General features: G+C 44.3%; 1 protein-coding gene across 19 annotated transcripts in view; it reads left to right on the top strand.

Annotated features, from left to right (window-relative positions):
- SOX5 (SRY-box transcription factor 5) overlaps nt 1-13,833 on the top strand; it is a 1,214,093-nt gene that overhangs the window by 646,685 nt on the left and 553,575 nt on the right. The gene's annotated exons all lie outside the window — the stretch shown is intronic.

Below are 13,833 nucleotides of genomic sequence, written 5' to 3' on the forward strand. Positions count from 1 at the left end.
ATGCATTTCATGGCTCACCATTTTCTTACATAGAAGGAAGTGTAGGAAATGGCACATTGTGATAACCACGACAGCACCAGTGCTGTTGTGCATACTTTGCGGGTGAATGTTATGTCACATCAGGTGGGCAGTGCACTCAGCACAAGACAAAAGATAGGTTGCCACACTATGCGCATAGTCTGGTGGTCCTATGCATCTGGGAAGAAACTCCACGGAACATAGTTAACTTCCAACTTAACATGCAAAGCACTGTGCTACATCTGTTGTAGTGGTGTGGTATGAGGTGGTGAAAGCTGCTGGCTTAAAAGACTTTTAAAAGGGGGATTGGGCTAGGACATGGATAGACATGGATATAACAGGTAAATGTGAACTATGTGTTTGAAGACACTGTGTCATTGAATACTAGCTGCTGGGGAGCAGCAGTAGAAGAGGGACATGGGATGATTATGCATCCCCAAGAAGCTACTGTGAGAAGCAGGATTATGAACTTGTTGGATCTTTGGTCTGGTCCAGCAAGAGCCGCCTTATGTTTAATGCCATGGAATGCCAAAGACTGGAGATGAACATGTTGTCTCCTTCTTGTCCTGCTTGTGGTCTGGTTGGCCGCTATGGGAAGCAGGATGATTGGACTAGGCATACTTTGTGGTCTTATCTAGCAAGCGTGGCCTTGTCTTCTCATGCCTTTGAATACCAAATGCCGGAGACCAACAACAAGAGAAGGCCGTTGCCTTCTTCCCCTGCTTGTGAGTTGTCTGGCTCAACACTGCTGGAAAGGTTGATTGATTCAACACGGCTTCTCTCCTCTTCTTCCCTGATCACCTTGTACACGTGGGCTCACTTCAGACGTGACGAGAGGCCGACGTATTTTGGGCTCGTGTGCCTGCATCCGGCTACAAAGCAGAGACCGAGAAGCAGCTAAGAGGCTAATGGCTCTCCCCGCATAACTCGCCGACTTCATCAGTGTGTACTTGTGTGGGGAAGCGTGGGGTGGTGGTGGGGAAAACACAGCAGCTCCTTCCCTGCCTTGGCTCTGGCCTGCTGTGTGTGCAAGCAGACCTCTGTCTGCATGAGTGAACCTCCTTGTAGGTTAAAGGGAGCTTGTGTTCCCTCTCTTCCCCCTCCTCTCTCCGACCCTGAGCCTGCGGGGCAGACAGACAGAAGCACACATATGATTAATACAGCACAGCTGCAGCACACTGGCTCATTTGCATATGTATTAATAGAGGCAGAAACAACAATTCAATTACATCAAGAGACATTTGGAATACTAAAGCACGTATGCAAATAGGTCTGTTCCTCCCCCCCCCCCCATACACACTCTGCCTTTACCAAATCCTGGCAGGCAGGAACCCTAGGACCCAGTCGTTTCATCTTCTCATCACTCCCCACCCCACTCCGCCACTGCTGCCTCCCAACAATTCCCTTGAGGAGGAACCGGTGAGGAGCTGCTTACACAGCTATTACCACCCCTAGGCTTCCCAGGAGCTCTTTGACATTTGGACAATAGGAGCAGCCCAAGCAAAGCCTTTCTTCTGTGCTCTTTTCATATCGGCAAGCCTTCAGCCTGATTGGGATGACTCTCGTTCCATGCTAAAATAGCCTCAAAACATAGCCACCCCCATCTTCTGGGTCTTGCAGACAAGCTCTTTCCATTTCTGTATTTATCCCATTTCCCTTGGTTTTTCAACAACTTCCTTCTTTCTTTCTTTCTTTCTTTCTTTCTTTCTTTCTTTCTTTCTTTCTTTCTTTCTTTCCCTGTCTGATTCCAACAGGTTGCCAGCTTAGATTTTCAAGATTTGGGTCTCAGGCAGGACTTGTGGGTGGAGTCTAGAGGAGGTTAGGAGTGGAGGAATGTGGACAAGGAATGTGGCAGAATGCATGCTTTGCATGGTCTTCATGATGTTCCCAGATTCAGTTTCCTGCATCTCCACTCTAAAAAGATATCAGGGAGTGGAAACAATTCCTATCTGAGTATTTGGAGAGCTGCTGCCAGCCAGAGTAGACCAGTATTGGGGTAGATGGACTAATGGTCTTGCTCAGTAGTGAGGTGCAGACAATCTCCACTCAATGTCTTGGGGGAGGGGAATGGCAGCTACCAGTGAGGACAGGGCACCTTACTCAGAATGCTCCACAATTTCTGTTTGTATGGACATTGTGGGGAGCAGAGAATGGCGGTGACATTCTGCTGAGATGTGCACAAAGCACCTGGGAGTAAATTTACCCCGCCCATGAAGTTCTACTCTTCCTAATGACAGATCACCAGTGGTGACTGATGCCCACTGGAACTGGTAGGGCAGAAGACAGGGAGATCGACCATAGGTGGATCCAGATCCGATGACTGGCAGAACCCATCATCTCCCGGTTGTACGTAAGGAGGCAAGCAGGTGAAGGAAGGCTGAGATTGGTGAGACAGGGCCCATTCACCCCAATTGAGCAGCCTCCATTGCAAATCACCCAAACTTGCTCCTCCTCATTTCACCACCCAGTGGCAAAAGAGGGAGATTTTGGTTCGGTCCTACCAATGGAGTGATGAGGCTGGAAGCAGAAATCCATGGGTTCAGAACCCTTTTTAGGCTCAGAAGGAAACAGAGATATGCAGCCTTGGCCCCTATTGTTGGCAGGCAGTATGGAACCTCTAGATTAGCCAGGCCTCGTATAAATGTTAGGAATGCGTCTTTCTGCCCCAGTTTGGTCAACGGAGCAGAACCTTTTGCTTGCTTCAGATCCCACTGTGTGTTCCCTGTCCCAGCAACAAAAAGGAAGAGACCCTGGGCTGAAAAGCTTCCATCCTGGGTTTGCATTTGAGCACAGCCGCCCACAGCCCCCGCCTGGCCCTCTTGCCAGCTCTGAGTCAGCACCCATTTGGAACATCTCTGGAAGACGAGAAGGCAAAAGCGGTTATGCAACCAAGAGCATGTAACTGCCTGGCAAGCATCGATGGAGAGGTCAAGCCATCCTTAATTTCTTTCCTTTGCAAGAAAGGAAGGAGAGGAGGGGTGGAGAGCAGTTGCAAAAAAAAAAATCTTTTCTTTTCCTTTTGAGGTTAAGCAGACAGAACGCTCCTTGATTATTTATAAGACATTAATTTTAGATGAATATTGCTTAAGTGGCTGACATCGTCAGTCCTTGTGGCAACTGGCAGAAGACTCCATTTGCTGACGGGTTTGTGCCCATGTCTGCTTTGTTCGGGTGTCCCGTTGAAGGGCTGAATGCTCTCATTATTAGAGGAGAGTTGAGGAGAGACTTTTATTTTAGTTTATTTTTGTTTATGGCATCTGAGTCTAGTTATACAGAAGTTTATTTAGCTGCTTTTTCAATTCTATATTGGAGGCCAGATATCTCTGCAATTGTAAGTGGTGAAGATTACCTTGACAGATAATCACTTACAACCAGTGTGGAGTTACAGTTTTGATCTAACAAATCTTAAACCAGAGATAGAGGAATAGATAGATTGTTATATGGCACAGATTTCCCACATCTGTTCTGGTAATCAACTATAGCATTGGGGAACTTCTTAAGACTGCTTCTGTTTTGACAGACAAACCGAAATATTGTATCTTGGAGAATTTAGTTCTTAACTTTTTCCTCCCTTCAGAATCCTAAGAGATACTAATATAGGGTTTTCTCTGCCGACTGTGGAGCTTCTGGTCTAGTGATTTCCCCAAATCTCGAATGGTTGAGGTGAGGGATGTTGTGGGCATTCAGATAGGGGCACTTTAAAAAGCGAGCATCCTTGTTTGAATGCTTGTGAGCAGGATTGAAGGGAGCAGGGTGAACATAGTCCTGCTTTTTTCAATCTCATGAGCAGAAGCCATCACAACTGTCTCCCACTTCTCTAGTCTAAAAACCCAGATATTATTCCAGTTATATTTGATGAAGAGATGAGGCAGAGGGGGAGGCCACAGCAGTGCATCTTCCAGAGAGAGAATGAGCAACCTCTTCTGTTAGTTCGTTGGGCTCACTAGAGACTTTTAATTTTTAAAAAATAAAATGAGTTTTATTGATGCACTTAGCATGTACTGGTATGCTAGTCATCAGTTACTGTTCTAGTATGGTTCTACGCCTGTGACTGTGAGAGTGTTCACGTATGTATGAAGGCATTCTACAAAGTCCTTGGAGAGAGGGAACGTAAGAAGAGTTCTGGTGGGTCAGTCCAAAAGTCCATCTATGTCCAACATTGTGGTCTCAATGTGGCCAACCAGATGCTTATGGGAAGCCCACAAGCAATTGGTACTCAAGAGGCGCACTGCTCATCCAATCCTCTTTTGAAGCCATCCAAATTGGTAGCCCTCATGACATCTTGCATGAGCAAATTCCACATTTCAGCTTTGCTCTGTTTGAAGAAATGTGTCATTTTGTGTGTCCTGAATCTTCCAACGTCCAGTTTTGTTGGCTGGCCCCAAGTTCCACTATCATCAACGCTATTAAAACTGCTTTAGTTTGTGGAGTACGTAAATGTGCTCAGAGAGAAATAGGTGCTGTGGGTTTGCTAGCTTTTACAGCATGTGTTATATGTGGACATTCACTAGTTCTAGTGTGCTCAGTTTGTATAATATATGACAGGAAGTTCACGCCAGTTCTCTGTGGGATATATGATAATAATAATAATACTAATGCCCCAATCTTACCTAGGATTATCCCATAGAACTCAGTGGGAAATATTTCTGAGTTTGGCATGCATAGGATTACACTGTACATTTTCTCTGCACCTTCTTGAGATTAAACACAGAGACTTTGACATTCCTGCTACACAGGTGCTCCGTAATGCAAGTAGTCCCCTCCATTCTACCCCCCCCCCCAACACACCTGCTCAGGGAGTTGAGCATCTGGCCTTGTGCATTGAAAGCCAACCCTCTCCAAGTTTTAATTTTAGACACAGTGGAGGATAAAAAAGCATTTTCTCATCTATCTTCACTTATCGCTCCTCTTTATCTCTCCCCCCCCCCACTTTCATCTCCCCTTTTCTTCTCTCCCTCTTTAAGCCATGTGTCCATTGCTGGCTATGTTGACATAGAATATACAGGATATTTCAAAATTCATATATATATATATATATATATATATATATATATATATATGGAACAGTGAAGGGAGTCTCCATGCACCTGTCCCATTCCTTTAAAGAAGATCAGGTCATTTGGAACATCAAAACCTTAAGAAGCATCCCTAGCCCCTCAGCAAATCAATTCCAGTCATTAGTTGTTTCAGTGTTCTAAGCCAGCCTTCCCCAGCTTGGCATCTTCCTGATGCTGTTGAACTGCACCTCCCATCAGCCAGCATGGCCAATGGTCAAGAATGATGGAAGTTGCACTTGAAGGGCATCAGGTTATGGAAGGTAACAGTGGTTTGGTTCACATGTTGCAAGAAGGCAGAGTATGGCTTGCCATGACTGCGGGAACTTGCAGGCACCCAACAAGGTCCTCACAACCCCTTTTTTTCTTTTCTGGGCTGCTTAGGTCAGCTTCAGAGGGGCCACCAGACCTCTCCATTAAGTCCATGTGGGGTAAGACTGGGGTTTCAAAGGGACAAAGCTTAAGGTAGGCTCACAATTGCATGCCCAACTGCCCAGCAATGGATTGGCAGTGGGAGCACACCTTGCTCAAGGAGAAGGAAGTGTTTTTCCGTTCCATGAAAATTGCTCCTTCCTCCCAACCCAGGCTACTCCTTTCATTCTTTGATTCCAGAAGCTGAAAGGGGCAGTGTGAAGCACTTTGCAATCCTCTCTGCATGCCACTTCCTTCAGCCTCGGAAACTGGAAGTTGAAAGGAGCAGCACAGAGTGTCTTGCAAAGCATAGGGCTGGCAGTGCCCCTTGTGTTGTGGTTCCCAAGCTTGGTTTCCATGCCAAGGATTTTGACAGGTAGGAGGGATAACCCACTTGTCAATCATGTGATGTCAAAAAGGCATCATGTGATTGGCAGGCGGCTTGGCCCATCCACTAGTCAAAGGGGTGAGGGCAGAGAAAGATCTGGGCCCCGGAGCCACAAAGGTTCACCATCCCAAGCTCAAATTCTCATTCAAACCTGGGATAGGTATTTCTTAACCCACAGGACAAACCTTGACTGAAGAACGTGGTTAAAGAGGAGAGACCTCAACCATGACCCTAGGTCCAGATAACCCAAACCTTGGCTTAATTGCCATGCTGTGCTGACCTACAAAGCCCCAGGAATAGCAAACTCACTGCCATCCCCATCTTGGGAGTCAACATTTGAGCCGCAACCTGAGTCATTCGCGAATGGACTTAACTGTCCTTTACCTTTACTAAGCCATAGTTTGGCTTAGTGTGATTTGGGAATGCAACCAACGTCTCAAGATGCCGTGCTATGAACGATTTCTTTGGCCATCTTCCAAAGAACCATTCTCACTTTGTAACTTCAAGGATTCTGCCCCGCTTTTGCTTCTGTTGACTAAGCAATCTTCATGTTGCATGGTGTGCCACACTTGAAAATGAGAGTCTTTCAAGGAGCTGTTTGTCATATGATAGGAGTGTGCAGAGAGTCTGCTGCTCTGATAAAGGAAAGCCAGCATTCCTCTGGACCTATCCAAGACTTTGGAAACACGTGAAGTGGCCCTTGAGGTCCCAGTCATTTTAAAGTTTGTGGACATGTCATAGAAGAGAGCAAGAGAGAGAGAGGGAAGCAATAGCTGATTCATCACTTCATTCACGCAGAGAGTACAGTTCCAGCCCTTAAAATACTTCCACCCTCCTCCCCTTTTTATTGCCTGGAATCTTAAGAGCTTTATCATTTGCAGTCATAAAATGAAAATATACACCAAACCCTCAAAGGGCAAGTATGAAATTAAATTATATTTGGGCATCTGTAACCTTTTAAAACGATCAGATTCCAGTTAATGTATTTCTTCCTGTTCCGAGGGCTGCCATGGTGTTTGATGGTGGGAAGGAGTCCAAAGGGCATTGGGAGATAATAAATTCACTGGAAGTTTCACCCCGAGGCAGTCCTCAATACACCATGGCTTCCATTTAGTAGGCCTGACCAAAAAAATCTTGTCACATTCAAAGGTCACCAAGGTTGAGGTTGGTGTGTCCCATCGATCTTTCCCCAGTGGAGAAGAGTGACAGCTGTGCTCACATGAAGCCATCAGAATTTGGAAGAGAATCTAGCATGGATGGAGACTTGTTGGTAGAAGGCAACTGGCAAGGCCCTTGATTTGCTGTAGGCTAATGATAACAGATAACATCCTTGCAGGCTTATTTTACATAATTTATGTGGGGAAGGGCCATAGCTCAGCTAGGTCTCAGGTTCAATCCCTGGCATCTCCAGGAAGGACTGGGAATATCTCCTGCACAAAACCCTATAGAAACATTATCCATCAATAGAGGCATTTCCAAGCTAGATGGAACAATGAACTGACTATGTATCAGGCTGCTTTCCTACGTTTCTATCCCTAAAGATGATACTGCATGATCCTTTCATTTAGGCACTTAAAATCATAGAATCATAGAGTTGGAAGAGACCACAAGGGCCATCGAGTCCAACCCCCTGCCAAGCAGGAATCACCATCAGAGCACTCCTGACATATGGTTGTCAAGCCTCTGCTTAAAGACCTCCAAAGAAGGAGTTTCCACCACACTCCTTGGCAGCAAATTCCACTGTCGAACAGCTCTTACTGTCGGGAAGTTCTTCCTAATGTTTAGGTGGAATCTTCTTTCTTGTAGTTTGGATCCATTGCTCCGTGTCCGCTTCTCTGGAGCAGCAGAAAACAACCTTTCTCCCTCCTCTATATGACATCCTTTTATATATTTGAACATGGCTATCATATCACCCCTTAACCTCCTCTTCTCCAGGCTAAACATGCCCAGCTCCTTTAGCCATTCCTCATAAGGCATCGTTTCCAGGCCTTTGACCATTTTGGTTGCCCTCCTCTGGACACATTCCAGTTTGTCAGTGTCCTTCTTGAACTGTGGTGCCCAGAACTGGACACAGTACTCCAGGTGAGGTCTGACCAGAGCAGAATACAGTGGCACTATTACTTCCCTTGATCTAGATGCTATACTCCTATTGATGCAGCCCAGAATTGCATTGGCTTTTTTAGCTGCCACGTCACACTGTTGGCTCATGTCAAATTTGTGGTCAACCAAGACTTCTAGATCCTTTTCACATGTACTGCTCACAAGCCAGGTGTCACCCATCAAAGGTAGTCTCTCTATTGTGATTGTTTCCAGCTAAGGGCCAGAATCAGCCCAATTTAAGCACTTTTGCAGTTCTGTGGGTTTCAAAGGGAGAGATTTAAGCATGTGATTAACTCTTCCCACTCAGAATCAATGTGCTGAACTTTTTCTGGCTTGGACCGTAGTCATTAAAGAAATTTTGATGAGGGTTCCATCACATTAAAACTTGGCTTCAGTATACTGGGTGATATCCAACTAAGTCATACTCAGAGTAGGCCTGTTAAAATCACTGGTCTTAATGCCACTGTTTTCGGTTGATCTGCTTTGAGTATGATTTAGTTGGATAGCGCCCATTCGTATTAGCAATTTAAGAATGGCAATATTCAAATCAGTTGAAAACAAATGCAATCAAATGAATATGGGTGGGTCCCGAAAGTATGTATCTCAGGTGACAAAGAAGTGTATCCTTGGCATGTGATTGAAACTACATAATGAAGGTGCCAGGAAGGAATTTCACAACATTGGGGCTGACACAGAAAATGCTCTTTCTTGGGCGTCTCCAGCCCCTCCCCCCCCCCAATTCTTAGGGTAGTGGAACTACCAAGGGCCCTCTGTTGATTTTAACACCCAAAATGTATGTGGGGAAGGAGGTGGTCCTTCAGATATTTTGGGACTAATTTCTATTATTATTATTATTATTATTATTATTATTATTATTATTATTTATTACTACTAATACTACTTATGCATTTATTTATTTCTGTACTTTATCCCTCAGCTTTCAAAGGCCAGTAAGCATTCCCAGGGCATCTGGGAGTTTAAAACAAACAAATAAATATTGGAGAAAATTTAAAACAGCAGCATAGCCCAGTGTAAACACAGTATGAAACTCCAATCAGTGAAAACATAGATCATCTTAAATGCACTGAAATTTTAAAACTTAGCAGTGTTTAAATGTCTGGGGAAATAAAAAGGTGGACATAGATTTCCGGCCGGGAGTTGATCATGGTGAGGGTTTGCCAAGTGTGCCTTCCTCTTAGCACGTTTCTCCCTTTCGTCCTTAGTTTGAGCACCTTCAAGGCCCATGACACCTTTGGTAAAGGCTGTTCTCCAGTTGGAGCGCTCGCAGGCCAGTGTTTCCCAGTTCTCAATGTTGATACTACATTTTTAAAGATTTGCCTTGAGAGAGTCTTTAAACCTATTTTGTTGACTACTAGCATTATGCTTTCCATGGTCAGGGTGCCATGTCTTATCCCTCCCTTTTTACCACCTACTTTACTTCTGGTGGTGGTGGCACCTAGAGTTTGTAGCAAGATTATAGCTTTATACAAATGCCATTTATGTAAAGGGTTTGCAATGTTTCACATCGGTCATTTTAGTAGGGTGCAGCCATAGAAACTGCAAAGCTAAGCAAGGTCCGGTATGGTTTCAAATTGGATGGGGGGCTGTGTGTTGAGATTCCTGCATTGCTGGGGGTTGGACTAGATCACCCATAGAATTCTATGGTTCTAACGCTGTCAGTTTTGGCACAAGATTATCTATTTATTGTTTTCTTTCTCTCTTTCTTTGTGAATTCACTTCTTCGTATCCCAGATGCAACAGAAATGGACTCATACGTCCAAGATAGATTACAAGCAGGGGGTTCTGAGGACTCAGTACCCCTTCAGAGAAAACTGGATATCGGAGAATCGTGGAATTGTAGGAAGGGACCTTGGGGGCAATCTAGTGCAACCCACTGCAATGTAGGAATATGCAGCTGTCCCACAGGGGATCGAACCTGCAACCGTGGCGTTATCAGCACCATGCTCTAACCGACTGAGCTTTCCAATGAGGGAGAAGGATTCTGTTTTTATCCCTAGAATGCTAGTTTTCTGTGTGAGAGGGCTATGCAGGAGCATTCCTTCAGTTATAATTTTTTGAGACATTATTGAAATCGCTTACCCATTTTACAGGTGGGGAAACATGGATGCCAAAGACGAGTTAATCAGTGGCAGAAATCACAGGACAGGTAGCTGCAGAAAGTGACACAGGCCTAGTTTTCACTCAGGTGATAAACCTCTTTCTGGGCTGGACTAGTTCATAGTGCTGGCGTGGGTTCCCATGGCAGAAGGATCCTGCAAACAAGCAATCTCCCCAAAGCCTTGCACATAGAAACCCAGAATGTTAGGAGAAGGCTAGGTTACCAGTCGCAGTGGCTCTTCTGTTTCCCCTCAATGAAGTCGTTTATTGACCCAGAACCTGAAAAACAATGAGACATGTATATCTGTTGAGGCTGTCTGGAGCAGCACGTATAGAATAGACCGCATGTCATATGGAGAGTCAGCTGTTTGAACATATTGCATTGGGATGTTGTGTGGCAATTGAATATGGCTTACGGCGAACAAGGAAAGCAGTGGCATCTTCCTCTCCCTCCCCCATCCCTGTTATCAGCCTCAGCTTTGTCTTCTGCAAGGAATTGGAGACCGATGAGACTTTCAATGCACCCCCATAAGATGTTGAGCTATGATCTGCTGCGTTGTGCATGGTAGTTGCCAAAGAAAGTGGTTCCTTGGATAGCGGCAGTTTCATCTCTCTCTAAGAAGTGAGGCACAGAGCAAAATGTGGCCATGTGTCCACAGAATGCTCCAGAATGTTCCTGTTCAGAGTTTAGCCATTCCCTCTAAGCAGGACATTCAGTGCAAATGCCATTTCCCAATTTTTCTTTTCCGTTTTTTAAAAATGACATCCAGCATTTCCTAACTCAGTTCCAGTTAAAGTTTGTTTATTATTATTTTTGCCCCCTTAGATTTTGTGTGTGTGGTGTTTTGTTTTTTTTAAATCATCTGCAGATTGCAGAGTTTCTCTGTTTTGATATTATGGCAGTGGTGATTATGATGATGATGATTAATAATAATTTAATTAATCAAGGTGATACACAAACGTCATAAAAAGAGCCAAAATAATGTTTAAAACCATACAAAAAATAAATGAAGATAGGTTTGAAAACAATGCACGGTGGACAGAGACCTTAGTTCATCTAGCTGGAAAAAGCTTGTTTGAGAAGCGCCTCAATTTGTCTTGAATTCTGTTGGTGCCCAACCATCTGAGGAAGCAATAGTTACATATGCACACGCACACATGCATATCAAGGTCTGCCCACCCCCCCAATTCCTCCTCATAATAATCCGTTGAAGTAGGTTAGGCTGCAATAAGGTTACTGGCCCAAGGTCACCCAGTGAACATCATAGCTGAGTACGGATTTGAACCTATATCTCCCTGGATTTGATCAAACAACTCTCTAAGCAGTGTATCCCATTATAAAAAGGCAGCTCTATTATAGATAGGTAGCTTGCTCAAGATACCGACTTACGCCTATGCAACCCATTATTTAATTGATTCAAAGGCTGGTGGTCAACCAGCAAAAAATATTTGCATCTTAAATTATATTTGGATTCAACTTTAGTCAGTTGCACCAACTTCCCTTTCCTTGACTGTCATTTGCATCCTCTTTAACACGTCCCTTCCTCATTAACCCTCTTATCAGACTTAAGAAGCTGATGGGGAAAATACGAGTAGCTCGTGGTGATGTAACTGTAAATGAGTTTTCAAAATGTTATCTCCCAGGAAAAAAAACTGTCTTTCCTTTTTAGTCATGTACTCAACCAGAAGCTTAGATTTGTGTTGAGTGTGTAGTGTGTGTGTGTGTGTGAGAGAGAGAGAGAGAGAGAGTAAGTATATGTGTGAGAGAATGTGTGTCTGTGTGTTTTTGCTGAATGTGTGTTTTAGAGCTTCTCTCGGAGCAAGGAAGATATGAAAATGAGGGGGGGGGGGGACAGACTAAAAACTGTACTTCCTCCCCTCCTGTTAAATGCAGATTTGCAGGTGATTAATTTCTTAACATGTGGATTAGGGCCTCTCTTAATTAATCTCATTGTTGGCAATTGAAAACTCTCATATATAGGGACAGTAATTTCAGTTTATGATGATTTGGGATGGATTTGTAATAACTAAGGAAATACAAAACATTTTTCCTTCCCTATTTTTTTTTTTTTAATGCTCTGGTTGGCTTAATTAGATATTGAGTAGCTGAGTCTTTTTGGCTGACAAACTTGAATGCAGCACAGGCCGTTTCAGGGAAGGGAATCTCTGGGCTCATTTGGATGGCACTTTTACATAAATTCAAATATGTACGAAGTCATTTAAGATTTATTTATTTATTTATTTTTACTTCATCATCTGATGCTTACTGTTATCAGTGTGGATATTGTAGGAACTGTATCTGGGAAGTTGTGTGGGAGCTGAGCCTAAGGACAGACACCCAACATTATCAGAGTTGTCCAATTGCTCCAGAGTAGGGATGAAGGAGAAATTGAATTCAATGGGCATTTAAAGGCAAGCTTTCTTAATTCACATTTTCTGCAACAAAATGCAAACTGAAATACAGACTTCCTTTGAAATTCAGCTGCCTCAGTGAAGGACGGATCCCATCTTCATCGAATGTGAAAATACTTATTCACGCGGTGCGTAGTTAAACTGTGGAACTCCCTCCCACTGCAGGCATTGATGGCCACCAACCTAGATGGCTTTAACAGAGGATTAGACAGATTCATGGAGGAGATTGCCATCAGTGGCTACTAGGCATAATGGCTGTGCTCTTCCTCCACAGATGGCAGCAGCAGTGTTTCTGAATACCAGTTTCTGGAAACCACAGGGTGAGAGAGGGCTCTTGCTCTCGAATCCTGCTTGCGAGTTTCCCACGGGCATCTTGTTGGCTGTTGTGAGAACAAGAGGCATGGGCACATTGTGCATCAGAATCTCTTATATGTTTGTACAGTGGTACCTCGGGTTACAGACACTTCAGGTTACAGATGCTTCAGGTTACAGAATCCGCTAACCCAGAAATAGTACCTCGGGTTAAGAACTTTACCTCAGGATGAGCCCCATTATCTAAAGTGGTACCTCAGGTTAAGAACAGTTTCAGGTTAAGAACGGACCTCCGGAACGAATTAAGTTCTTAACCTGAGGTACCACTGTAGTTCCTGCTGTTCCTGTGTCACAAGCGTTTTGCAAAACATTCATAACTAGGCAGAGAACTGGCTGCTGTATAGGGTAAACTGCCATGCTTTGCAAGTTGTTGCGTCACATTTGGGTGACGTGCTTTGATCAGGGAAACGTTCATGTGGCCGTTCTCACTGTGTGTGTTTCTGTGACGCTGCTCAGCAGGTAGAGAAGAGTTTGCGCCACCTGGGTCATGAAAACGGGGCATCGCTTAACATTGTTGTGTCCAATCTCCTTTCCTCCCAAATGTCATTTAATCTGATACTGGAGGCAAGAGTTGGGTGCCCTCTGCAATGTATTTCTCTTCATGAGACCATAGTTCACACAGATACAGTGGTACCTCAGGTTAAGTACTTAATTCGTTCCGGAGATCAGTTCTTATCCTGAAACTGTTCTTAACCTGAAGCACCACTTTAGCTAATGGGGCCTCCTGCTGCCGCCACACGATTTCTGTTCTCATGCTGAAGCAAAGTTCTTAATCTGAGGTAATATTTCTGGGTTAGCGGAGTCTGTAACCTGAAGCGTATGTAACCTGAAGCGTATGTAACCTGAAGGTACCACTGTATATCACAGACAAAAAGAGGAGAGAGTGTGGAGTGGGGAAAATCAAATGCAAATTTCCTCTGTGGTAACCAACCCAGCTTTGTCATTTGTGGGAATTAAGCG

This window comes from Podarcis tiliguerta (assembly GCF_965153285.1).
Source record: "Podarcis tiliguerta genome assembly, chromosome: 10".
In the NCBI taxonomy this organism is placed as follows: domain Eukaryota; kingdom Metazoa; phylum Chordata; class Lepidosauria; order Squamata; family Lacertidae; genus Podarcis; species Podarcis tiliguerta.